This window comes from Anabrus simplex, chromosome 1, assembly GCF_040414725.1.
Source record: "Anabrus simplex isolate iqAnaSimp1 chromosome 1, ASM4041472v1, whole genome shotgun sequence".
NCBI classification, from domain to species: Eukaryota; Metazoa; Arthropoda; class Insecta; order Orthoptera; family Tettigoniidae; genus Anabrus; species Anabrus simplex.
The window spans coordinates 76414196-76437479 of record NC_090265.1 but is presented as its reverse complement, the minus strand read 5'-3'; the positions used below and the strand labels follow the sequence as shown (position 1 = coordinate 76437479).

General features: G+C 48.9%; 16 non-coding genes across 16 annotated transcripts; all 16 read left to right on the top strand.

Annotated features, from left to right (window-relative positions):
• The first annotated feature begins 904 nt into the window (after positions 1-904).
• On the top strand, positions 905-986 carry TRNAS-GCU (transfer RNA serine (anticodon GCU)). The gene has a single exon. It is a non-coding gene; the product is annotated as a tRNA-Ser (tRNA).
• A 1164-nt stretch (positions 987-2150) lies between these two features.
• TRNAS-GCU (transfer RNA serine (anticodon GCU)) lies at positions 2151-2232 on the top strand. The gene has a single exon. It is a non-coding gene; the product is annotated as a tRNA-Ser (tRNA).
• Positions 2233-3396: 1164 nt separating this feature from the next.
• TRNAS-GCU (transfer RNA serine (anticodon GCU)) lies at positions 3397-3478 on the top strand. Its single transcript has one exon. It is a non-coding gene; the product is annotated as a tRNA-Ser (tRNA).
• Positions 3479-4641: 1163 nt separating this feature from the next.
• Positions 4642-4723, top strand: TRNAS-GCU (transfer RNA serine (anticodon GCU)). Its single transcript has one exon. It is a non-coding gene; the product is annotated as a tRNA-Ser (tRNA).
• A 1666-nt stretch (positions 4724-6389) lies between these two features.
• On the top strand, positions 6390-6471 carry TRNAS-GCU (transfer RNA serine (anticodon GCU)). Its single transcript has one exon. It is a non-coding gene; the product is annotated as a tRNA-Ser (tRNA).
• A 1164-nt stretch (positions 6472-7635) lies between these two features.
• Positions 7636-7717, top strand: TRNAS-GCU (transfer RNA serine (anticodon GCU)). Its single transcript has one exon. It is a non-coding gene; the product is annotated as a tRNA-Ser (tRNA).
• Positions 7718-9887: 2170 nt separating this feature from the next.
• Positions 9888-9969, top strand: TRNAS-GCU (transfer RNA serine (anticodon GCU)). Its single transcript has one exon. It is a non-coding gene; the product is annotated as a tRNA-Ser (tRNA).
• A 1162-nt stretch (positions 9970-11131) lies between these two features.
• On the top strand, positions 11132-11213 carry TRNAS-GCU (transfer RNA serine (anticodon GCU)). Its single transcript has one exon. It is a non-coding gene; the product is annotated as a tRNA-Ser (tRNA).
• A 1163-nt stretch (positions 11214-12376) lies between these two features.
• On the top strand, positions 12377-12458 carry TRNAS-GCU (transfer RNA serine (anticodon GCU)). Its single transcript has one exon. It is a non-coding gene; the product is annotated as a tRNA-Ser (tRNA).
• Positions 12459-13622: 1164 nt separating this feature from the next.
• TRNAS-GCU (transfer RNA serine (anticodon GCU)) lies at positions 13623-13704 on the top strand. Its single transcript has one exon. It is a non-coding gene; the product is annotated as a tRNA-Ser (tRNA).
• Positions 13705-14867: 1163 nt separating this feature from the next.
• On the top strand, positions 14868-14949 carry TRNAS-GCU (transfer RNA serine (anticodon GCU)). The gene has a single exon. It is a non-coding gene; the product is annotated as a tRNA-Ser (tRNA).
• A 1665-nt stretch (positions 14950-16614) lies between these two features.
• TRNAS-GCU (transfer RNA serine (anticodon GCU)) lies at positions 16615-16696 on the top strand. Its single transcript has one exon. It is a non-coding gene; the product is annotated as a tRNA-Ser (tRNA).
• A 1162-nt stretch (positions 16697-17858) lies between these two features.
• Positions 17859-17940, top strand: TRNAS-GCU (transfer RNA serine (anticodon GCU)). Its single transcript has one exon. It is a non-coding gene; the product is annotated as a tRNA-Ser (tRNA).
• A 1163-nt stretch (positions 17941-19103) lies between these two features.
• TRNAS-GCU (transfer RNA serine (anticodon GCU)) lies at positions 19104-19185 on the top strand. Its single transcript has one exon. It is a non-coding gene; the product is annotated as a tRNA-Ser (tRNA).
• Positions 19186-20348: 1163 nt separating this feature from the next.
• On the top strand, positions 20349-20430 carry TRNAS-GCU (transfer RNA serine (anticodon GCU)). Its single transcript has one exon. It is a non-coding gene; the product is annotated as a tRNA-Ser (tRNA).
• A 1164-nt stretch (positions 20431-21594) lies between these two features.
• TRNAS-GCU (transfer RNA serine (anticodon GCU)) lies at positions 21595-21676 on the top strand. Its single transcript has one exon. It is a non-coding gene; the product is annotated as a tRNA-Ser (tRNA).
• The last annotated feature ends 1608 nt before the right edge of the window (positions 21677-23284 follow it).

Genomic DNA, 23284 nt, shown 5'->3' with positions numbered 1-23284 from the left:
GAACGCTAACCATTTAGCCATGGAGCCGGACTACATGAGGAAAATCTGGCCGTTAGTGCACGCAGGAGTCTTCCAGAGCACTGCCTTTGCTAGGTATTGTGGACAGCGTAGAGAGCAGAGTGTCGTTTCACTTCATTTCCGCAGTACTGGCAACCAAAGTGGGTGAAACAAATGTTTATAAGTATTACATATAACTAATTCGGAACAATGTCTACATCATACGAGTATGGTTACTTTTGTTTTTTCTTAATCCGTTTACGCTCCAAGGTTGGTTTTACCTTCGAACTGAGCGAGCGACCCCACCTCTACCGCCTCAAGAGCAGTGTCGTGGAGCCTGAGACTTTGAGCAGGGAGAGAATACAACTGAAGATAAGGACCTATACCTCGCCCAGGAGATCCTCTGCGGGAGGGGGTGGTAGAATAATACCGGTACCCACGCAATCCCCTACCTGTCTTAAGAGGTGACTAAAATGGACCTCAGGAGCTCTCAGTTCGGGAGCATGGGTTATTATTGAGTCCTAACGTTGCTTGCACTTACTTGTGCCAGGCTCCTTACTTTCATCTATCATATCCGACCTCCCTTGTGGTAACTCTTGTTCTTTTCCGACCCTGACGGTATTAGAGCACTCGATGCCTAGGCCGGGGGTGGCAGCTAATCACACTAACCACTACACCACAGGGGCGGACTGCATATTATCTACCTGCTGTAATCCAATTTATTTTAGTTATTCGTATGTTTTACATTATTTTGTGGGGCAAGTGGGCCCGTATCGCATTTGTTACGTCCCTCAGTGCGCTCTAAGCGTGTTGAGACGAATTGAGCTTACTTCGTACTTCGGCTCTAATCTGAACTAGCATTTTCTCTTCGTTCTCTTCATATGTGCTTGAGGCTAACCACCCGCGAGACGAGGTGGCCGAGTGGTTAAGGCGTTGGCCTGCTAATCCAATGTGCTCTGCACGCGTGGGTTCGAATCCCACCCTCGTCGGATGCTCGTTTCAACCTTAAGAATTGCAAGAGGAGAAAAAATGGCTTTTAGTGCCGGGAGAGTCCGAGGGTATGTACGGTTCGCCAGGTGCAGGTCTTTTGATTTGACTCCCATAGACGACCTGCGCGCCGTGATAAAGGTGAAATGATGATGAAAACGAAACATGTACCCAGTCCCCGTGCTAGCGAAATTAACCAGTGATGGTTAATATTTCCGACCCTGCCGGGAATCTAACCTGGGTCCTCTGTTACTAAAGGCCAGAACGCTAACCATTTAGCCATGGAGCCGGACTGCATGAGGAAAATCTGGCCTTTAGTGCACGCAGGAGTCTTCCAGAGCACTGCCTTTGCTAGGTATTGTGGACAGCGTAGAGAGCAGAGTGTCGTTTCACTTCATTTCCGCAGTATTGCCAACCAAAGTGGGTGAAACAAATGTTTAAAAGTATTACGTATAACTAATTCAGAACAATGTCTACTTCATACGAGTATGGTTAGTTTTGTTTTTTCTTAATCCGTTTACGCTCCAGGGTTGGTTTTTCCTTCGAATTGAGCGAGCGACCCCACCTCTACCGCCTCAAGAGCAGTGTCGTGGAGCCTGAGACTTTGAGTAGGGAGAGAATACAACTGAAGATAAGGACCTAAACCTCGCCCAGGAGATCTTCTGCGGGTGGGGGTGGTAGAATAATAACGGTACCCACTCAATCCCCTCCCTGTCTTAAGAGGTGACTAAAATGGGCCTCAGGAGCTCTCAGTTCGGGAGCATGGGTCCTTATTGAGTCCTAACGTTGCTTGCACTTACTTGTGCCAGGCTCCTTACTTTCATCTATCATATCCGGCCTCCCTTGGGGTAACTCCTGTTCTTTTCCGACCCTGACGGTATTAGAGCACTCGATGCCTAGGCCGGGGGTGGCAGCTAATCACACTAACCACTACACCACAGGGGCGGACTGCATATTATCTGCCTGGTGTAATCCTATTTATTTTAGTTATTCGTATGTTTTACATTATTTTGAGGGGCAAGTGGGCCCGTATCGCATTCGTTACGTCCCTCAGTGCGCTCTAAGCGTTTTGAGACGAATTGAGCTTACTTCGTACTTCGGCTCTAATCTGAACTAGCATTTCCTCTTCGTTCTCTTCATATGTGCTTGAGCCTAACACCAAGCGAGACGAGGTGGCCGAGTGGTTAAGGCGTTGGACTGCTAATCCAATGTGCTCTGCACGCGTGGGTTCGAATCCCATCCTCGTCGAATGCTCGTTTTAACCTTAATAATTGCAAGAGGAAAAAAAATGGCTTTTAGTGCCGGGAGAGTCCGAGGATATGTACGGTTCGCCAGGTGCAGGTCTTTTGATCTGACACCCATAGACGACCTGCGCGCCGTGATAAAGATGAAGTGATGGTGAAAACGATACATGTACCCAGTCCCCGTGCCAGCGAAATTAACCAGTGATGGTTAATATTTCCGACCCTGCCGGGAATCTAACCCGGGTCCTCTGTTACTAAAGGCCAGAACGCTAACCATTTAGCCTTGGAGCCGGACTGCATGAGGAAAATCTGGCCTTTACTGCACGCAAGAGTCTTCCAGAGCGCTACCTTTCCTAGGTATTGTGGACAGCGTAGAGAGCAGAGTGTCGGTTCACTTCATTTCCGCAGTACTGCCAACCAAAGTGGGTGAAACAAATGGGTGAAAGTATAACATGTAACTAATTCAGAACAATGTCTACTTCATACGAGTATGGTTACTTTCCTTTTTTCTTAATCAGTTTACGCTCCAGGGTTGGTTTTTCCTTCGAAATGAGCGAGGTACCCCACCTCTACCGCCTCAAGAGCAGTGTCGTGGAGCCTGAGACTTCGAGTAGGGAGAGAGTACAACTGAAGATAAGGACCTATACCTCAACCGCGCGATCTTCTGTGGGTGGGGGTGGTAGAATAATACCGGTACCCACGCAATTCCCTACCAGTCGTAGGAGGTGACTAAAATGGGCGTCAGGAGCTCTCAGTTCGGGAGCATGTGTCCTTATTGAGTCCTAACGTTGCTTCCACTTACTTGTGCCAGGCTCCTTACATTCATCTGTCATATCCGACTTCCCTTGGGTTAACACTTGTTCTTTTCCGAGCCGGACGGTATTAGAGCACTCGATGACTAGGCCGGGGGTGGCAGCTAATCACACTAACCACTACATCACAGGGGCGGACTGCATATTATCTACCTGCTGTAATCCAATTTATTTTAGTTATTCGTATGTTTTACATTATTTTGAGGGGCAAGTGGGCCCGTATCGCATTCTTTACGTCCCTCAGTGCGCTCTAAGCGTGTTGAGACGAATTGAGCTTACTTCGTACTTCGGCTCTAATCTGAACTAGCATTTCCTCTTCGTTCTCTTCATATGTGCTTGAGGCTAACCACCCGCGGGACGGGGTGGCCGAGTGATTAAGGTGCTGGACTGCTAATCCAATGTGCTCTGCCCGCGTGGGTTCGAATCCCATCCTCGTCGGATACTTCTTTTAACCTTAAGAATTGCAAGAGGAAAAAAAAATGGCTTTTAGTGCCGGGAGAGTCCGAGGATATGTACGGTTCACCAGGTGGAGGTCTTTTGATTTGACCCCCATAGACGACCTGCGCGCCGTGATAATGATGAAATAATGATGAAAACGAAACATGTACCCAGTCCCCGTGCTAGCGAAATTAACCAGTGATGGTTAATATTTCCGACCCTGCCGGGAATCTAACCTGGGTGCTCTGTTACTAATGGCCAGAACGCTAACCATTTAGCCATGGAGCCGGACTGCATGAGGAAAATCTGGCCTTTAGTGCACGCAGGAGTCTTTCAGAGCACTGTCTTTGCTAGGTATTGTGGACAGCGTAGAGAGCAGAGTGTCGTTTCACTTCATTTCCGCAGTACTGCCAACCAAAGTGGGTGAAACAAATGTTTAAATGTATTACATGTAACTAATTCAGAACATTGTCTACTTCATACGAGTATGGTTACTTTGTTTTTTCTTAATCCGTTTAAGCTCCAGGGTTGGTTTTTCCTTCGAACTGAGCGAGCGACCCCACCTCTACCGCCTCAAGAGCAGTGTCGTGGAGCCTGAGACTTTGAGTAGGGAGAGAATATAACTGAAGATAAGGACCTATACCTCGCCCACGAGATCTTCTGCGGGTGGGGGTGGTAGAATAATACCGGTACCCACGCAATCCCCTACCTGTCTTAAGAGGTGACTAAAATGGGCCTCAGGAGCTCTCAGTTCGGGAGCATGGGTCGTTATTGAGTCCTAACGTAAGCAACGTTACTTGTGCCAGGCTCCTTACTTTCATCTATCATATCCGACCTCCCATGGGGTAACTCTTGTTCTTTTCCGACCCTGACGGTATTAGAGCACTCGATGCCTAGGCCGGGGGTGGCAGCTAATCACACTAACCACTACACCACAGGGACGGACTGCATATTATCTGCCTGGTGTAATCCTATTTATTTTAGTTATTCGTAAGTTTTACATTATTTTGAGGGGCAAGTGGGCCCGTATCGCATTCGTTACGTCCCTCAGTGCGCTCTAAGCGTTTTGAGACGAATTGAGCTTACTTCGTACTTCGGCTCTAATCTGAACTAGCATATCCTCTTCGTTCTCTTCATATGTGCTTGAGCCTAACACCAAGCGAGACGAGGTGGCCGAGTGGTTAAGGCGTTGGACTGCTAATCCAATGTGCTCAGCACGCGTGGGTTCGAATACCATCCTCGTCGAATGCTCGTTTTAACCTTAAGAATTGCAAGAGGAAAAAAAAATGGCTTTTAGTGCCGGGAGAGTCCGAGGATATGTACGGTTCGCCAGGTGCAGGTCTTTTGATCTGACACCCATAGACGACCTGCGCGCCGTGATAAAGATGAAGTGATGGTGAAAACGATACATGTACCCAGTCCCCGTGCCAGCGAAATTAACCAGTGATGGTTAATATTTCCGACCCTGCCGGGAATCTAACCCGGGTCCTCTGTTACTAAAGGCCAGAACGCTAACCATTTAGCCTTGGAGCCGGACTGCACGAGGAAAATCTGGCCTTTACTGCACGCAAGGGTCTTCCAGAGCGCTACCTTTCCTAGGTATTGTGGACAGCGTAGAGAGCGGGGTGTCGGTTCACTTCATTTCCGCAGTACTGCCAACCAAAGTCGGTGAAACAAATGGGTAAGAGTATTACATATAACTAATTCAGAACAATGTCTACTTCATAGGAGTATGGTTACTTTTCTTTATTCTTAATCCGTTTTCGCTCCAGGGTTGGTTTTTCCTTCGAACTGAGCGAGGGACCCAAACTCTACCGCCTCAAGGGCAGTGTCGTGGAGCCTGAGACTTTGAGTAGGGAGAGAGTACAACTGAAGATAAGGACCTATACCTCGCCCACGAGATCTTCTGTGGGTGGGGGTGGTAGAATAATACCGGTACCCACGCAATCACCTACCTGTCTTAAGAGGTGACTAAAATGGGCCTCAGGAGCTCTCAGTTCGGGAGTATGGTTCCTTATTGAGTCCTAACGTTGCTTCCACTTACTTGTGCCAGGCTCCTTACTTTCATCTATCATATGCGACCACCCTGCGGTTAACGCTTGTTCTTTTCCGAGCCTGACGGTATTAGAGCACTCGATGCCTAGGCCGGGGGTGGCAGCTAATCACACTAATCACTACATCACAGGGGCGGACTGCATATTATCTACCTGCTGTAATCCTATTTATTTTAGTTATTCGTATGTTTTACATTATTTTGAGGGGCAAGTGGACCCGTAAGCGCGCCTCTGTGGTGTAGTGGTTAGCGTAATTAGCTGCCACCCCCGGAGGCCCGGGTTCGATTCCCGGCTCTGCCACGAAATATGAAAAGTGGTACGAGGGCTGGAACGGGGTCCACTCAGCCTCGGGAGGTCAACTGAGTAGAGGTGGGTTCGATTCCCACCTCAACCATCCTGGAAGTGGTTTTCCGTGGTTTCCCACTTCTCCTCCAGGCAAATGCCGGGATGGTACCTAACTTAAGCCCACGGCCGTTTCCTTCCCTCTTCCTTGTCTATCCCTTCCAATCTTCCCATTCCCCACCAAGGCCCCTGTTCAGTATAGCAGGTGAGGCCGCCTGGGCGAGGTACTGATCATTCTCCCCAGTTGTATCCCCCGATCCGATGTCTGAAGTTCCAGGACACTGCCCTTGAGGCGGTAGAGGTGGGATCCCTCGCTAAGTCCGAGGGAAAAGCCAACCCTGGACAATAAACAGATTAAGAAGAAGAAGAAGTGCGCCCGTATCGCATTCGTTACGTCCCTCAGTGCGCCCTAAGCGTGTTGAGACGAATTGAGCTTACTTCCTACTTCGGCTCTAATCTGAACTAGCATTTTCTCTTCGTTCTCTTCATATGTGCTTGATGCTAACCACCCGCGAGACAAGGTGGCCGAGTGGTTAAGGCGTTGGACTGCTAATCCAATGTGCTCTGCACGCGTGGGTTCGAATCCCATCCTCGTCGGATGCTCATTTTAAACTTAAGAATTGCAAGAGGAAAAAAAATGGCTTTTAGTGCCGGGAGAGTGCGAGGATATGTACGGTTCACCAGGTGGAGGTCTTTTGATTTGACTCCCGTAGACGACCTGCGCGCCGTGATAAAGATGAAATAATGATGAAAACGAAACATGTACCCAGCCCCCGTGCCAGCGAAATTAACCAGTGATGGTTAATATTTCCGACCCTGCCGGGAATCTAACCTGGGTCCTCTGTGACTAAAGGCCAGAACGCTAACCATTTAGCCATGGAGCCGGACTGCATGAGGAAAATCTGGCCTTTAGTGCACACAGGAGTCTTCCAGAGCGCTACCATTCCTAGGTATTGTGGACAGCGTAGAGAGCAGAGTGTCGGTTCACTTCATTTCCGCAGTACTGCCAACCAATGTGGGTGAAACAAATGGGTGAAAGTATAACATGTAACTAATTCAGAACAATGTCTACTTCATACGAGTATGGTTACTTTCCTTTTTTCTTAATCAGTTTACCCTCCAGGGTTGGTTTTTCCTTCGAAATGAGCGAGATACCCCACCTCTACCGCCTCAAGAGCAGTGTAGTGGAGGCTGAGACTTTGAGTAGGGAGAGAGTACAACTGAAGATAAGGACCTATACGTCAACCGCGCGATCTTCTGTGGGTGGGGGTGGTAGAATAATACCGGTACCCACGCAATCCCCTACCAGTCGTAGGAGGTGACTAAAATGGGCCTCAGGAGCTCTCAGTTCGTGAGAATGGGTCCTTATTGTGTCCTAACGTTGCTTCCACTTACTTGTGCCAGGCTCCTTACTTTCATCTATCATATCCGACCTCCCTTGGGTTAACTCTTGTTCTTTTCCGACCCTGACGGTATTAGAGCACTCGATGCCTAGGCCGGGGGTGGCAGCTAATCACACTAACCACTACACCACAGGGGCGGACTGCATATTATCTACCTGCTGTAATCCAATTTATTTTATTTATCCGTATGTTTTACATTATTTTGAGGGGCAAGTGGGCTCGTATCGCATTTGTTACGTCCCTCAGTGCGCCCTAAGCGTGTTGAGACGAATTGAGCTTACTTCGTACTTCGGCTCTAAAATGAACTAGCATTTTCTCTTCGTTCTCTTCACATGTGCTTGATGCTAACCAACCGCGAGACCAGGTGGCCGAGTGGTTAAGGCGTTGGACTGCTAATCCAATGTGCTCTGCACGCGTGGGTTCGAATCCCGTCCTCGTCGGATGCTCGTTTTAACCTTAAGAATTGCAAGAGGAAAAAAAATGGCTTTTAGTGCCGGGAGTGTGCGAGGATATGTACGGTTCACCAGGTGGAGGTCTTTTGATTTGACTCCCGTAGACGACCTGCGCGCCGTGATAAAGATAAAATACTGATGAAAACGAAACATGTACCCAGTCCCCGTGTCAGCGAAATTAACCAGTGATGGTTAATATTTCCGACCCTGCCGGGAATCGAACTTGGGTCCTCTGTGACTAAAGGCCAGAACGCTAACCATTTAGCCATGGAGCCGGACTACATGAGGAAAATCTGGCCTTTACTGCACGCAAGAGTCTTCCAGAGCGCTACCATTCCTAGGTATTGTGGACAGCGTAGAGAGCAGAGTGTCGGTTCACTTCATTTCCGCAGTACTGCCAACCAAAGTGGGTGAAACAAATGGGTAAATGTATTCATCATCATCATCATCATCATCTGTTTACCCTCCAGGGTCGGCTTTTCCCTCGGACACAGCGAGGGATCCCACCTCTACCGCCTCAAGGGCAGTGTCCTGGAGCTTCAGACTCTTGGTCGGGGATACAACTGGGGAGAATGACCAGTACCTCGCCCAGGCGGCCTCACCTGCAATGCTGAACAGGGGCCTTGTAGAGGGATGGGAAAATTGGAAGGGATAGGCAAGGAAGAGGGAAGGAAGCGGCCGTGGCCTTATGTTAGGTACCATCCCGGCATTCGCCTGGAGGAGAAGTGGGAAACCACGGAAAACCACTTCCAGGATGGCTGAGGTGGGAATCGAACCCACCTCTACTCAGTTGACCTCCCGAGGCTGAGTGGACCCCATTCCAGCCCTCATACCACTTTTCAAATTTCGTGGCAGAGCCGGGAATCGAACCCGGACCTCCGGGGGTGGCAGCTAATCACGCTAACCACTACACCACAGATTCGGACGGGTAAAAGTATTATATGTAACTAATTCAGAACAATGTCTACTTCATACGAGTATGGTTACTTTTCTATTTTCTTAATCAGTTTACGCTCCAGGGTTGGTTTTTCCTTCGAACTTAGCGAGGTACCCCACCTCTACCGCCTCAAGAGCAGTGTCGTGGAGCCTGAGACTTTGAGTAGGGAGAGAGTACAACTGAAGATAAGGACCTATACCTCGCCCGCGCGATCTTGTGTGGGTGGGGGTGGTAGAATAATACCGGTACCCACGCAATCCCCTACCAGTCGTAGGAGGTGACTAAAATCTGCGTCAGGAGCTCTCAGTTCGGGAGCATGTGTCCTTATTGAGTCCTAACATTGCTTCCACTTACTAATGCCAGGCTCCTTACATTCGTCTGTCATATCCGACCTCCCTTGGGTTAACACTTGTTCTTTTCCGAGCCTGACGGTATTAGAGCACTCGATGCCTAGGCCGGGGGTGGCGGCTAATCACAGTAACCGCTACATCACAGGGGCGGACTGCATATTATCTACCTGCTGTAATCCTATTTATTTTAGTTATTCGTATGTTTTACATTATTTTGAGGGGCAAGTGGACCCGTAAGCGCGCCTCTGTGGTGTAGTGGTTAGCGTAATTAGCTGTCACCCCCGGAGGCCCGGGTTCGATTCCCGGCTCTGCCACGAAATTTGAAAAGTGGTACGAGGGCTGGAACGGGGTCCACTCAGCCTCGGGAGGTCAACTGAGTAGAGGTGGGTTCGATTCCCACCTCAGCCATCCTGGAAGTGGTTTTCCGGTGTTTTCCACTTCTCCTCCAGGCGAATGCCGGGATGGTACCTAACTTAAGGCCACGGCCGCTTCCTTCCCTCTTCCTTGCCTATCCCATCCGATCTTCCCATCCCTCCACAAGGCCCCTGTTCAGCATAGCAGGTGAGGCCGCCTGGGCGAGGTACTGGTCATTCTCCTCAGTTGTATCCGCCGACAAAGAGTCTGAAGCTCCAGGACACTGGCCTTGAGGCGGTAAAGGTGGGATCCCTCGCTGAGTCCGACGGAAAAACCGAACCTGGAGGGTAAACAGATGATGATGATGATGAAGTGGGCCGTTATCGCATTCGTTACGTCCCTCAGTGCGCTCTAAGCGTGTTGAGACGAATTGAGCTTACTTCGTACTTCGGCTCTAATCTGAACTAGCATTTTCTCTTCGTTCTCTTCATATGTGCTTGAGGCTAACCACACGCGGGACGAGGTGGCCGAGTGGTTAAGGCGTTGGACTGCTAATCCAATGTCCTCTGCACGCGTGGGTTCGAATCCCACCCTCGTCGGATGCTCGTTTTAACCGTATGAATTGCAAGAGGAAAAAAAAATGGCTTTTAGTGCCGGGAGATTCCGAGGATATGTACGGTTCGCCAGGTGCAGGTCTTTTGATTTGACTCCCGTACGCGACCTGCGCGCCGTGATAAAGATGAAATGATGATGAAAACGAAACATGTACCCAGTACCCGTGCCAGCGAAGTTAACCAGTGATGGTTAATATTTCCGACCCTGCCGGGAATCTAACCTGGGTCCTCTGTGACTAAAGGCGAGAACGCTTACCATTTAGCCATGGAGCCGGACTGCATGAGGAAAATCTGGCCTTTAGTGCACGCAGGAGTCTTCCAGAGCACTGCCTTTGCTAGGTATTGTGGACAGCGTAGAGAGCAGAGTGTCGTTTCACTTCATTTCCGCAGTACTGCCAACCAAAGTGGGTGAAACAAATGTTAAAAGTATTACATATGACTAATTCAGAACAATGTCTACTTCATAGGAGTATGGTTACTTTTCTTTTTTCTTAATCCGTTTACGCTCCAGGGTTGGTTTTCCTTCGAACTGAGCGAGCGACCCCACCTCTACTGCCTCAAGAGCAGTGTCGTGGAGCTTGAGACTTTGAGTAGGGAGAGAATACAACTGAAGATAAGGATCCATTCCTCGCCCACGAGATCTTCTGCGGGTTGGGGTGATACAATAATACCGGTACCCACGCAATCCCCTACCTGTCTTAAGAGGTGACCAAAATGGGCCTCAAAAGCTCTCAGTTCGGGAGCATGGGTCCTTATTGAGTCCTAACGTTGCTTGCACTTACTTGTGCCAGGCTCCTTACTTTCATCTATCATATCCGACCTTCCTTGGGGTAACTCTTGTTCTTTTCGACCCTGACGGTATTAGAGCACTCGATGCCTAGGCCGGGGGTGGCAGCTAATCACACTAACCACTACACCACAGGGGCGGACTGCATATTATCTACCTGCTGTAATCCAATTTATTTTAGTTATTCGTATGTTTTAAATTATTTTGAGAGGCAAGTGGGCCCGTATCGCATTCGTTACGTCCCTCAGTGCGCTCTAAGCGTGTTGAGACGAATTGAGCTTACTTCGTACTTCGGCTCTAATCTGAACTAGCATTTTCTCTTCGTTCTCTTCATATGTGCTTGAGGCAAACCACTCGCTGGACGAGGTGGCCGAGTGGTTAAGGCGTTGGCCTGCTAATCCAATGTGCTCTGCACGCGTGGCTTCGAATCCCATCCTCGTCGGATGCTCTTTTTAACCTTAAGAATTGCAAGAGGAAAAAAAATGGCTTTAATGCCGGGAGAGTGCGAGGATATGTACGGTTCACCAGGTGGAAGTCTTTTGATTTGACTCCCGTAGACGACCTGCGCGCCGTGATAAAGATGAAATAATGATGAAAACGAAACATGTACCCAGTCCCCGTGCCAGCGAAATTAACCAGTGATGGTCAATATTTCCGACCCTGCCGGGAATCTAACCTGGGTCCTCTGTGACTGAAGGCCAGAACGCTAACCATTTAGCCATGGAGCCGGACTGCATGAGGAAAATCTGGCCTTTACTGCACGCAAGAGTCTTCCAGAGCGCTACCATTCCTAGGTATTGTGGACAGCGTAGAGAGCAGAGTGTCGGTTCACTTCATTTCCGCAGTACTGCCAACCAAAGTGGGTGAAACAAATGGGTGAAAGTATTACATGTGACTAATTCAGAAAAATGTCTACTTCATACGAGTATGGTTACTTTTCTTTTTTCTTAATCAGTTTACGCTCCAGGGTTGGTTTTTCCTTCGAAATGAGCGAGATACCCCACCTCTACCGCCTCAAGAGCAGTGTCGTGGAGCCTGAGACTTTGAGTAGGGAGAGAGTACAACTGAAGATAAGGACCTATACGTCAACCGCGCGATCTTCTGTGGGTGGGGGTGGTAGAATAATACCGGTACCCACGCAATCCCCTACCAGTCGTAGGAGGTGACTAAAATGGGCCTCAGGAGCTCTCAGTTCGTGAGCATGGGTCCTTATTGTGTCCTAACGTTGCTTCCACTTACTTGTGCCAGGCTCCTTACTTTCATCTATCATATCCGACCTCCCTTGGGTTAACTCTTGTTCTTTTCCGACCCTGACGGTATTAGAGCACCCGATGCCTAGGCCGGGGGTGGCAGCTAATCACACTAACCACTACACCCCAGGGGCGGACTGCATATTATCTACCTGCTGTAATCCAATTTATTTTATTTATTCGTATGTTTTACATTATTTTGAGGGGCAAATGGGCCCGTATCGCATTTTTTACGTCCCTCAGTGCGCCCTAAGCGTGTTGAGACGAATTGAGCTTACTTCGTACTTCGGCTCTAATCTGAAGTAGCATTTTCTCTTCGTTCTCTTCATATGTTGTTGATGCTAACCACCCGCGAGACCAGGTGGGCGAGTGGTTAAGGCGTTGGACTGCTAATCCAATGTGCTCTGCACGCGTGGGTTCGAATCCCGTCCTCGTCGGATGCTCGTTTCAACCTTAAGAATTGCAAGAGGAAAAAAAATGGCTTTTAGTGCCGGGAGAGTGCGAGGATGTGTACGGTTCACCAGGTGGAGGTCTTTTGATTTGACTCCCGTAGACGACCTGCGCGCCGTGATAAAGATGAAATAATGATGAAAACGAAACATGTACCCAGTCCCCGTGCCAGCGAAATTAACCGGTGATGGTTAATATTTCCGACCCCGCCGGGAATCTAACTTGGGTCCTCTGTGACTAAAGGCCAGAACTCTAACCATTTAGCCATGGAGCCGGACTACATGAGGAAAATCTGGCCTTTACTGCACGCAAGAGTCTTCCAGAGCGCTACCTTTCCTAGGTATTGTGGACAGCGTAGAGAGCAGAGTGTCGGTTCACTTCATTTCCGCAGTACTGCCAACCAAAGTGGGTGAAACAAATGGGTGAAAGTATAACATGTAACTAATTCAGAACAATGTCTACTTCATACGAGTATGGTTACTTTCCTTTTTTCTTAATCAGTTTATGATCCAGGGTTGGATTTTCCATCGAAATGAGCGAGATACCCCACCTCTACCGCCTCAAGAGCAGTGTCGTGGAGCCTGAGACTTTGAGTAGGGAGAGAGTACAACTGAAGATAAGGACCTATACGTCAACCGCGCGATCTTCTGTGGGTGGGGGTGGTAGAATAATACCGGTACCCACGCAATCCCCTACCAGTCGTAGGAGGTGACTAAAATGGGCCTCAGGAGCTCTCAGTTCGTGAGCATGGGTCCTTATTGTGTCCTAACGTTGCTTCCACTTACTTGTGCCAGGCTCCTTACTTTTGTCTATCATATCCCACCTCCCTTGGGTTAACTCTTGTTCTTTTCCGACCCTGACGGTATTAGAGCACTCGATGCGTAGGCCGGGGGCGGCAGCTAATCACACTAACCACTACATCACAGGGGCGGACAGCATATTATCAACCTGCTGTAATCCAATTTATTTTAGTTATTCGTATGTTTTACATTATTTTGAGGGGCAAGTGGGCCCGTATCGCATTCGTTACGTCCCTCAGTGCGCTCTAAGCGTGTTGAGACGAATTGAGCTTACTTCGTACTTCCGCTCTCCTCTGAACTAGCATCTTCTTTTTGTTCTCTTACAGTGTGCTTGAACCCAACAGCAAGCCAGACGAGGTGGCCGAGTGGTTAAGGCGTTGGACTGCTAATCCAATGTGCTCTGCACGCGTGGGTTCGAATCCCACCCTCGTCGGATGTTCGTTTTAACCTTAAGAATTGCAAGAGGGAAAAGAATGGCTTTTAGTGCCGGGAGAGTCCGAGGATATGTACGGTTCGCCAGGTGCAGGTCTTTTGATTTGACTCCCGTAGACGACCTGCGCGCCGTGATAAAGATGAAGTGATGATGAAAACGAAACATGTACCCAGTCCCCGTGCTAGCGAAATTAACCAGTGATGGTTAATATTTCCGACCCTGCCGGGAATCGAACTTGGGTCCTCTGTTACTAAAGGCCAGAACGCTAACCATTTAGCCGTGGAGCCGGACTGCATGAGGAAAATCTGGCCTTTAGTGCACGCAGGAGTCTTCCAGAGCACTGCCTTTGCTAGGTATTGTGGACAGCGTAGAGAGCAGAGTGTCATTTCACTTCATTTCCGCAGTACTGCCAACCAAAGTGGGTGAAACAGATGTTTAAAAGTATTACGTATAACTAATTCAGAACAATGTCTACTTCATACGAGTATGGTTACTTTTGTTTTTTCTTAATCCGTTTACGCTCCAGGGTTGGTTTTTCCTTCGAACTGAGTGAGCGACCCCACCTCTACCACCTCAAGAGCAGTGTCGTGGAGCCTGAGACTTTGAGTAGGGAGAGAATACAACTGAAGATAAGGACCTATACTTCGCCCAGGAGATCTTCTGCGGGTGGGGGTGGTAGAATAATACCGGTACCCACCCAATCCCCACCCTGTCTTAAGAGGTGACTAAAATGGGCCTCAGGAGCTCTCAGTTCGGGAGCATGGGTCCTTATTGAGTCCTAACGTTGCTTGCACTTACTTGTGGCAGGCTCCTTACTTTCATCTATCCTATCCGACCTCCCTTGGGGTAACTCTTGTTCTTTTCCGACTCTGACGGTATTAGAGCACTCGATGCCTAGGCCGGGGGTGGCAGGTAATCACACTAACCACTACACCACAGGGGCGGACTGCATATTATCTCCCTGCTGTAAATAATTTATTTTAGTTATTCGTATGTTTTACATTATTTTGAGGGGTGAGTGGGCCCGTATCGCATTCGTTACGTCCCTCAGTGCGCCCTAAGCGTGTTGAGACGAATTGAGCTTACTTCGTACTTCGGCTCTAATCTGAAGTAGCATTTTCTCTTCGTTCTCTTCATATGTGCTTGAGGCTCAACACGAGCGAGACGAGGTGGCCGAGTGGTTAAGGCGTTGGACTGCTAATCCAATGTGCTCTGCACGCGTGGGTTCGAATCCCATCCTCGTCGGATGCTCGTTTTAACCTTAAGAATTGCAAGAGGAAAAAAAATGGCTTCTAGTGCCGGGAGAGTCCGAGGATATGTACGGTTCACCAGGTGGAGGTCTTTTGATTTGACTCCCGTAGACGACCTGCGCGCCGTGATAAAGATGAAATGATGATGAAAACGAAACATGTTCCCAGTCCCCGTGCCAGCGAAATTAACCAGTGATGGTTAATATTTCCGACCCTGCCGGGAATCTAACCTGGGTCCTCTGTGACTAAAGGCCAGAACGCTAACCATTTAGCCTTGGAGCCGGACTGCATGAGGAAAATCTGGCCTTTACTACACGCAAGAGTCTTCCAGAGCGCTACCTTTCCTAGGTATTGTGGACAGCGTAGAGAGCAGAGTGTCGGTTCACTTCATTTCCGCAGTACTGCCAACCAAAGTGGGTGAAACAAATGGGTAAAAGTATTACATGTAACTAATTCAGAAAAATGTCTACTTCATACGAGTATGGTTACTTTTCTTTTTTCTTAATCAGTTTACGCTCCAGGGTTGGTTTTTCCTTCGAACTTAGCGAGGTACCCCACCTCTACCGCCTCAAGAGCAGTGTCGTGGAGCCTGAGACTTTGAGTAGGGAGAGAGTACAACTGAAGATAAGCACCTATACGTCAACCGCGCGATCTTCTGTGGGTGGGGGTGGTAGAATAATACCGGTACCCACGCAATCCCCTACCAGTCGTAGGAGGTGACTAAAATGGGCGTCAGAAGCTCTCAGTTCGGGAGCATGTGTCCTTATTGAGTCCTAACATTGCTTCCACTTACTTGTGCCAGGCTCCTTACATTCATCTGTCATATCCGACCTCCCTTGGGTTAACACTTGTTCTTTTCCGAGCCTGACGGTATTAGAGCACTCGATGCCTAGGCCGGGGGTGGCGGCTAATCACACTAACCGCTACATCACAGGGGCGGACTGCATATTATCTACCTGCTGTAATCCAATTTATTTTAGTTATTCGTATGTTTTACATTATTTTGAGGGGCAAGTGGACCCGTAAGGGCGCATCTGTGGTGTAGTGGTTAGCGTGATTAGTTGCCATCCCCGGAGGCCCGGGTTCGATTCCCGGCTCTAACACGAAATTTGAAAAGTGGTACGAGGGCTGGAACGGGGTGCACTCAGCCTCGGGAGGTCAACTGAGTAGAGGTGGGTTCGATTCCCACCTCAGCCATCCTGGAAGTGGTTTTCCGTGGTTTCCCACTTCTCCTCCAGGCGAATGCCGGGATGGTACCTAACTTAAGGCCACGGCCGCTTCCTTCCCTCTTCCTTGCCTATACCATCCGATCTTCCCATCCCTCCACAAGGCCCCTGTTCAGCATAGCAGGTGAGGCCGCCTGGGCGAGGTACTGGTCATTCTCCTCAGTTGTATCCCCCGACAAAGAGTCTGAAGCTCCAGGACACTGCCCTTGAGGCGGTAAAGGTGGGATCCCTCGCTGAGTCCGACGGAAAAACCGTACCTGGAGGGTAAACAGATGATGATGATGATGAAGTGGGCCCGTATCGCATTCGTTACGTCCATCAGTGCGCTCTAAGCGTGTTGAGACGAATTGAGCTTACTTCGTACTTCGGCTCTAATCTGAACTAGCATTTTCTCTTCGTTCTCTTCATATGTGCTTGAGGCTAACCACCCGCGGGACGAGGTGGGCGAGTGGTTAAGGCGTTGGACTGCTAATCCAATGTGCTCTGCACGCGTGGGTTCGAATCCCATCCTCGTCGGATACTTCTTTTAACCTTAAGAATTGCAAGAGGAGAAAAAGTGGCTTTTAGTGCCGGGAGAGTCCGAGGATATGTATGGTTCGCCAGGTGCAGTTTTTTGATTTGACTCCCATAGACGACATGCGCGCCGTGATAAAGATGAAATGATGATGAAAACGAAACATGTACCCAGTCCCCGTGCCAGCGAAATTAACCAGTGATGGTTAATATTTCCGACCCTGCCGGGAATCTAACCCGGGTCCTCTGTTACTAAAGGCCAGAACGCTAACCATTTAGCCATGGAGCCGGACTGCATGAGGAAAATCTGGCCTTTACTGCACGCAAGAATCTTCCAGAGCGCTACCTTTCCTAGGTATTGTGGACAGCGTAGAGAGCAGAGTGTCGGTTCAGTTCATTTCCGCAGTACTGCCAACCAAAGTGGGTGAAACAAATGGGTAAAAGTATTACATATAACTAATTCAGAAAATGTCTACTTCATAGGAGTATGGTTACTTTTCTTTTTTCTTAATCCGTTTACGCTCCAGGGTTGGTTTTTCCTTCTTACTGAGCGTGGTGCCCCACCTCTACCGCCTCAAGAGCAGTGTCGTGGAGCCTGAGACTTTGAGTAGGGAGAGAGTACAACTGAAGATAAAGACCTATTCCTCGCCCACGAGATCATCTGTGGGTGGGGTTGGTAGAATAATACCGGTACCCACTCAATCCCCTACCAGTCGTAGGAGGTGACTAAAATGGGCCTCAGGAGATCGCAGTTCGTGAGCATGGGTCCTTATTGTGTCCTAACGTTGCTTCCACTTACTTGTGCCAGGCTCCTTACTTTCATCTATCATATCCGACCTCCCTTGGGTTAACTCTTGTTCTTTTCCGACCCTGACGGTATTAGAGCACTCGATGCCTAGGCCGGGGGTGGCAGCTAATCACACTAACCACTACACCACAGGGGCGGACTGCATATTATCTACCTGCTGTAATCCAATTTATTTTATTTATTCGTATGTTTTACATTATTTTGAGGGGCAACTGGGCCCGTATCGCATTTGTTACGTCCCTCAGTGCGCCCTAAGCGTGTTGAGACGAATTGAGCTTACTTCGTACTTCGGCTCTAAAATGAACTAGCATTTTCTCTTCGTTCTCTTCACATGTGCTTGATGCTAACCAACCGCGAGACCAGGTGGCCGAGTGGTTAAGGCGTTGGACTGCTAATCCAATGTTCTCTGCACGCGTGGGTTCGAATCCCGTCCTCGTCGGATGCTCGTTTTAACCTTAAGAATTGCAAGATGAAAAAAATGACTTTTAGTGCCGGGAGTGTGCGAGGATATGTACGGTTCACCAGGTGGAGGTCTTTTGATTTGACTCCCGTAGACGACCTGCGCGCCGTGATAAAGATAAAATAATGATGAAAACGAAACATGTACCCAGTCCCCGTGCCAGCGAAATTAACCAGTGATGGTTAATATTTCCGACCCTGCCGGGAATCTAACTTGGGTCCTCTGTGACTAAAGGCCAGAACGCTAACCATTTAGCCATGGAGCCGGACTACATGAGGAAAATCTGGCCTTTACTGCACGCAAGAGTCTTCCAGAGCGCTACCATTCCTAGGTATTGTGGACAGCGTAGAGAGCAGAGTGTCGGTTCACTTCATTTCCGCAGTACTGCCAACCAAAGTGGGTGAAACAAATGGGTAAAAGTATTACATGTAACTAATTCAGAACAATGTCTACTTCATACGAGTATGGTTACTTTTCTATTTTCTTAATCAGTTTACGCTCCAGGGTTGGTTTTTCCTTCGAACTTAGCGAGGTACCCCACCTCTACCGCCTCAAGAGCAGTGTCGTGGAGCCTGAGACTTTGAGTAGGGAGAGAGTACAACTGAAGATAAAGACCTATTCCTCGCCCACGAGATCATCTGTGGGTGGGGTTGGTAGAATAATACCGGTACCCACGCAATCGCCTACCTGTCGTAGGAGGTGACTAAAATGGGCGCCAGGAGCTCTCAGTTCGGGAGCATGTGTCCTTATTGAGTCCTAACGTTGCTTCCACTTACTTGTGCCAGGCTCCTTACATTCATCTGTCATATCCAACCTCCCTTGGGTTAACACTTGTTCTTTTCCGACTCTGACGGTATTAGAGCACTCGATGCCTAGGCCGGGGGTGGCGGCTAATCACACTAACCGCTACATCACAGGGGCGGGCTACATATTATCTACCTGCTGTAATCCAATTTGTTTTAGTTATTCGTATGTTTTACATTATTTTGAGGGGCAAGTGGGCCCGTATCGCATTCGTTACGTCCCTCAGTGCGCTCTAAGCGTGTTGAGACGAATTGAGCATACTTCGTACTTCGGCTCTCCTCTGAACTAGCATTTTCTCTTCGTTCTCTTCATATGTGCTTGAGGCTAAGCACCCGCGGGACGAGGTGGCCGAGTGGTTAAGGTGTTGGACTGCTAATCCAATGTGCTCTGCACGCGTGGGTTCGAATCCCATCCTCGTCGGATACTTCTTTTAACCTTAAGAATTGCAAGAGGAGAAAAAATGGCTTTAATGCCGGGAGAGTGCGAGGATATGTACGGTTCGCCAGGTGCAGGTCTTTTGATTTGACTCCCATAGACGACCTGCGCGCCGTGATAAAGATGAAATGATGATGAAAACGAAACATTTACCCAGTCCCCGTGCCAGCGAAATGTACCAGTGATGGTTAATATTCCCGAACCTGCTGGGAGTCTAACCCGGGTCCTCTGTTACTAAAGGCCAGAACGCTAACCATTTAGCCATGGAGCCGGACTGCATGAGGAAAATCTGGCCTTTACTGCACGCAAGAGTCTTCCAGAGCGCTACCATTCCTAGGTATTGTGGACAGCGTAGAGAGCAGAGTGTCGGTTCACTTCATTTCCGCAGTACTGCCAACCAATGTGGGTGAAACAAATGGGTGAAAGTATAACATGTAACTAATTCAGAACAATGTCTACTTCATACGAGTATGGTTACTTTCCTTTTTTCTTAATCAATTTACCGTCCAGGGTTGGTTTTTCCTTCGAAATGAGCGAGATACTCCACCTCTACCGTCTCAAGAGCAGTGTCGTGGAGGCTGAGACTTTGAGTAGGGAGAGAGTACAACTGAAGATAAGGACCTATACGTCAACCGCGCGATCTTCTGTGGGTGGGGGTGGTAGAATAATACCGGTACCCACGCAATCCCCTACCAGTCGTAGGAGGTGACTAAAATGGGCCTCAGGAGCTCTCAGTTCGTGAGCATGGGTCCTTATTGTGTCCTAACGTTGCTTCCACTTACTTGTGCCAGGCTCCTTACTTTCATCTATCATATCCGACCTCCCTTGGGTTAACTCTTGTTCTTTTCCGACCCTGACGGTATTAGAGCACTCGATGCCTAGGCCGGGGGTGGCAGCTAATCACACTAACCACTACACCACAGGGGCGGACTGCATATTATCTACCTGCTGTAATCCAATTTATTTTATTTATTCGTATGTTTTACATTATTTTGAGAGGCAAGTGGGCCCGTATCGCATTTGTTACGTCCCTCAGTGCGCCCTAAGCGTGTTGAGACGAATTGAGCTTATTTCGTACTTCGGCTCTAAAATGAACTAGCATTTTCTCTTCGTTCTCTTCACATGTGCTTGATGCTAACCAAGCGCGAGACCAGGTGGCCGAGTGGTTAAGGCGTTGGACTGCTAATCCAATGTGCTCTGCACGCGTGGGTTCGAATCCCACCCTCGTCGGATGCTCGTTTTAACCTTAAGAATTGCAAGAGGAAAAAGAATGGCTTTTAGTGCCGGGAGAGTCCGAGGATATGTACGGTTCGCCAGGTGGAGGTCTTTTGATTTGACTCCCGTAGACGACCTGCGCGCCGTGATAAAGATGAAGTGATGATGAAAACGAAACATGTACCCAGTCCCCGTGCTAGCGAAATTAACCAGTGATGGTTAATATTTCCGACCCTGCCGGGAATCGAACTTGGGTCCTCTGTTACTAAAGGCCAGAACGCTAACCATTTAGCCGTGGAGCCGGACTGCATGAGGAAAATCTGGCCTTTAGTGCACGCAGGAGTCTTCCAGAGCACTGCCTTTGCTAGGTATTGTGGACAGCGTAGAGAGCAGAGTGTCATTTCACTTCATTTCCGCAGTACTGCCAACCAAAGTGGGTGAAACAAATGTTTAAAAGTATTACATATAACAAATTCAGAACAATGTCTACTTCATACGAGTATGGTTACTTTTGTTTTTTCTTAATCCGTTTACGCTCCAAGGTTGGTTTTACCTTCGAACTGAGCGAGCGACCCCACCTCTACCGCCTCAAGAGCAGTGTCGTGGAGCCTGAGACTTTGAGTAGGGAGAGAATACAACTGAAGATAAGGACCTATACCTCGCCCAGGAGATCTTCTGCGGGTGGGGGTGGTAGAATAATACCGGTACCCACCCAATCGCCTCCCTGTCTTAAGAGGTGACTAAAATGGGCCTCAGGAGCTCTCAGTTCGGGAGCATGGGTCCTTATTGAGTCCTAACGTTGCTTGCACTTACTTGTGCCAGGCTCCTTACTTTCATCTATCATATCCGGCCTCCCTTGGGGTAACTCTTGTTCTTTTCCGACCCTGACGGTATTAGAGCACTCGATGCCTAGGCCGGGGGTGGCAGCTAATCACACTAACCACTACACCACAGGGGCGGACTGCATATTATCTCCCTGCTGTAATCCTATTTATTTTAGTTATTCGTATGTTTTACATTATTTTGAGGGGCAAGTGGGCCCGTATCGCATTCGTTACGTCCCTCAGTGCGCCCTAAGCGTGTTGAGACGAATTGAGCTTACTTCGTACTTCGGCTCTAATCTGAAGTAGCATTTTCTCTTCGTTCTCTTCATATGTGCTTGAGGCTGAACACCTGCGAGACGAGGTGGCCGAGTGGTTAAGGCGTTGGACTGCTAATCCAATGTGCTCTGCACGCGTGGGTTCGAATCCCGTCCTCGTCGGATGCTCGTTCTAACCTTAAGAATTGCAGGAGGAAAAAAAATGGCTTTTAGTGCCGGGAGAGTCCGAGGATATGTACGGTTCACCAGGTGGAGGTCTTTTGATTTGACTCCCGTAGACGACCTGCGCGCCGTGATAAAGATGAAATGATGATGAAAACGAAACATGTACCCTGTCCCCGTGCCAGCAAAATTAACCAGTGATGGTTAATATTTCCGACACTGCCGGGAATCTAACCTGGGTCCTCTGTGACTAAAGCCCAGAACGCTAACCATTTAGCCATGGAGCCGGGCTGCATGAGGATAATCTGGCCTTTACTGCACACAAGAGTCTTCCAGAGCGCTACCTTTCCTAGGTATTGTGGACAGCGTAGAGAGCAGAGTGTCGGTTCACTTCATTTCCGCAGTACTGCCAACCAAAGTAGGTGAAACAAATGGGTAAAAGTATTACATGTAACTAATTCAGAACAATGTCTACTTCATAGGAGTATGGTTACTTTTCTTTTTTCCTAATCAGTTTACGCTCCAGGGTTGGTTTTTCCTTCGAACTTAGCGAGGTACCCCACCTCTACCGCCTCAAGAGCAGTGTCGTGGAGCCTGAGACTTTGAGTAGGGAGAGAGTACAACTGAAGATAAGGACCTATACCTCGCCCGCGCCATCTTCTGTGGGTGGGGGTGGTAGAATAATACCGGTACCCACGCAATCTCCTACCAGTCGTAGGAGGTGACTAAAATGGGCCTCAGGAGCTCCCAGTTCGTGAGCATGGGTCCTTATTGTGTCCTAACGTTGCTTGCACTTACTTGTGCCAGGCTCCTTACTTTCATCTATCATATTCGACCAACCTTGGGTTAACTCTTGTTCTTTTCCGACCCTGACGGTATTAGAGCACTCGATGCCTAGGCCGGGGGTGGCAGCTAATCACACTAACCACTACACCACGGGGGCGGACTGCATATTATCTACCTGCTGTAATCCAATTTATTTTAGTTATTCGTATGTTTTGCCTTCTCTGTGGTGTAGTGGTTAGCGTGATTAGCTGCCACCCCCGGAGGCCCGGGTTCGATTCCCGGCTCTGCCACGAAATTTGAAAAGTGGTGCGAGGGCTGGTACGGGGTCCACTCAGCCTCGGGAGGTCAACTGAGTAGAGGTGGGTTCGATTCCCACCTCAGCCATCCTCGAAGTGGTTTTCCGTGGTTTCCCACTTCTCCTCCAGGCGAATGCCGGGATGGTACCTCACTTAAGGCCACGGCCGCTTCCTTCCCTCTTCCTTACCTATCCCTTCCAATCTTCCCATCCCTCCACAAGGCCCCTGTTCAGCATAGCAGGTGAGGCCGCCTGGGCGAGGTACTGGTCATACTCCCCAGTTGTATCCCCCGACCAATAGTCTGAAGCTCCAGGACACTGCCCTTGAGGCGGTAGAGGTGGGATCCCTCGCTAAGTCCGAGGGAAAAACCGAACCTGGAGGGTAAACAGATGATGATGATGATGATGATATTCGTATGTTTTACATTATTTTGTGTGGCAAGTGGGCCCGTATCACATTTGTTACGTCCCTCAGTGCGCCGTAAGCGTGTTGAGACGAATTGAGGTTACTTCTTACTTCGGCTCTC